Source organism: Telopea speciosissima, chromosome 10, assembly GCF_018873765.1.
Source record: "Telopea speciosissima isolate NSW1024214 ecotype Mountain lineage chromosome 10, Tspe_v1, whole genome shotgun sequence".
Classification (NCBI taxonomy): domain Eukaryota; kingdom Viridiplantae; phylum Streptophyta; class Magnoliopsida; order Proteales; family Proteaceae; genus Telopea; species Telopea speciosissima.
The window spans coordinates 50,134,447-50,137,317 of NC_057925.1; the positions used below are offsets into that span (position 1 = coordinate 50,134,447).

At 40.1% G+C, this 2,871-nt stretch overlaps 1 long non-coding RNA gene across 1 annotated transcript; it reads left to right on the plus strand.

Annotated features, from left to right (window-relative positions):
- The first annotated feature begins 1,206 nt into the window (after positions 1-1,206).
- On the plus strand, positions 1,207-1,905 carry LOC122643909. Its single transcript, XR_006330193.1, has 3 exons — positions 1,207-1,395; positions 1,508-1,557; positions 1,689-1,905. It is a non-coding gene; the product is annotated as an uncharacterized LOC122643909 (long non-coding RNA).
- Positions 1,906-2,871: the final 966 nt, after the last annotated feature.

Sequence of the window (2,871 nt, forward strand, 5' to 3'; positions counted from 1 at the left end):
TCTCTTTCTTTTCTTTGTCTCTCACACGCACAAACAGTCTCAGCAGCAGATGATGAAGAAGGAATAGTGAGTGACTACTGTTGTCTGTGCAGAGTTCACTGCAGTCCTCCGGGCTTCTTCTTCTTCAGTTGAGTTGAGTTAAGTTAAGTTAAGTAGTAACTTTCCATTTTCCAAAGGAAAATCGTACTTCAATTAAGATTGCTTGCCTTGGGAGTTGAGAAATGAGATATCAGGAAACCCAAAGGACGTGATGACATGGGCTTTGGAAGTCGTTTAACCCAAGCCCACCATGTGTACTGGAAAGCCCAGTTCAGGTTCACATGGCCACATTTACAATTTTCACATGATATGGATTCTAATGTGCAGCAGGGCAAGATACACTTTCCTTTTAAGTCCACACAAGATAAAAGCCTCCCTCTCTCTCCAGGTCCGAAAATTCTGAGCTTCACGGGTAGTAGTAGTAAGCATGGTTCAAGATCCAGGTGTTGGACTTGGTATCGGTCATGACTGAAACTTTTTTGGATCGGGATTGGATCAATACAAATCGGTAAAAATATTTACAAAATCGCTTTTTTATGGGTCGGGTCATGTATCGGCCAAAGTTAGTGGGTGTTGTGATCTCAGGATCGGATCGATCAATATCGGTTGATACCGATCAAAGTAATATAAAAAAATAAAAAATAAAATAAAAACTTTAAAATTTGGGGAAAGGTTTCGTACACGGTCGTGTAAACCTAGTATGAAACCTTTCCCCCCACCCTTTACTTTTTGCTTTTCCCCAAAATCCCCTTACTTTTCATTCACAATTTTCTCTCTCTCCTCTATTCATCTCTCTCGTCTCGATTCACCTCCTCTCTGCATTATACAGTTACTTTTCTAAGATCTCGTCGTTATAAATACAACAACAAAGCTTCGCAAAGCATAGAGCACCATTGAGAGAGAGAGAGAGAGAGACACAGAGATGGGAAGCTTGTTCGATGAAACTTCTAATGGCTTCAGTTCATTTCAGACAGCTGGGAAGGTCATTACGGGTAAGGGTAAGAACACAGCAGTTCTTTCCACTAATGATTTTTTCTCCTCTCCCTTGCTTGCTTGTATAATTGTATTGTTTTTTTTTTTTTTTTTTTTTTTTGTCCCATGATCATGATAATCACCATTGTAAGTTTTTTTTTTTTTTTTTTTTGGGATGAATATCACCATTGTAACTTAGTAGCACCCATTCTTGACTTCTTATTTAAAACTTGTGTGATGAAGCTGCAATTGTTTGGGGGCCGGGACAGCCATTTGTAATAGAAGAAGTGAAAGTCGATCCTCCTCAAAGGATGGAGGTTCGGATTAAGATCCTCTACACTTCAGTCTGTCATACCGATCTCGATCAGTGCTTGGAAAGTCGAGGTAATTGATTGAATCATTTTAGTTAAATAGAATTTTGAATTACTCAAGTTAACAGAATTAATCACTAACCTCTCAATTCTTCTTCATTGTTTAACAACAACAACAACAAAAGAACGAGGCGCATCGAGCCTATCCTCGAATCCTTGGCCACGAAGCTGCCGGGTAAGATTTTTGAGTCACTACCTGCTGCAACTGTAATCTCTTACTCAAGAAAGAAGACTTTAATCGAGCATGTGTTATGCAATATATTCATTTCAAAATGTTGTGAATGATGACGGAGATGATACTAACAGAGTCGTGGAGAGCGTGGGAGAAGGGGTGTTGGACATGAGAGAAGGTGATCACGTGATTCCCATCTTCAATGGAGAGTGTGGACACTGCGTCTACTGCAAATCAGAGAAGACTTACCTATGCGAAACGTTCCGCGTCAATCCGCTCAAGAAGGTGATGCACAACACGGCAAGTCGAGGTTCACAAGCAGAGACGGCCAACCCATCTACCACTTCCTTAACACCCAATTGCATTGTACAGTTGCAGGGAGGAGGTGAATACAGAAGAGAGAGATGAATAGAGGAGAGAGTGAAAATTGTGAATGAAAAGTAAAGGGATTTTGGGGAAAAGCAAAAAGTAAAGGGAAATATTCAGTCGGATCGGTCAATGATCCCCCGCCGATCCAACTGAGTTGGTCGATCCAAAAAACAATCCAATCAAACCTAGTCGTATCGGTTTAATCTCAGGATTGACCTCAGCCAATACCGATCCAATCCAACCGATATCAGCCGATCGGATCTGAGATTACGAACCATAGTAGTAAGTGATGAGTCTCACCGACCCCTTCTCTCTTTTTCTCTTTTTAAACCACACATATTGGGTAATATTTCTTCTTCAAACTTGCATCTTCTTTTTTTCCTTTTTCATCTATCACCTTCTCTTTCTTAACTAAACTTCTTCATCTCCTCTCACATCACACCTTAGGACCTTACACCACTTAATTCCAAATATCCGAGTGTACCAGTTTCAGACTTAATCTAATAATGGCCATTCCTCATAACCTATCTGATTTTAAACTCAAACCCTTATCAAAATATGGAAAAGATCACTTTCTTTTCTCTCTCAATATCTCTTATCAGCAACTCCCATGTATTTGATAGGTGATTAGAATATGCAAGTTGGAGATCCAATGTCATGCTAGAATTTTTACAATCTTCCTTGCATGATGAATATTATTAGCAAAGCAAGCACAGCAGAGACCTTTTTGCAGACTTAAAGGGTGGCAGCCCACAGCCCTATCTGAGTTTGAGATTTACTAAAAAACCTGAATTATATAATTGTATTGCAAGTTATCATTATGACACCCTCCAATTCCCTACAATCCTTCACATGGGAGTGGAATGATCACTTACCCACTGTCTTGGGAAATGTGTCCAGGCAATGGGTAAGTGGTCATTTCAGCTCCCATGCGAGGGATTGTAGGAG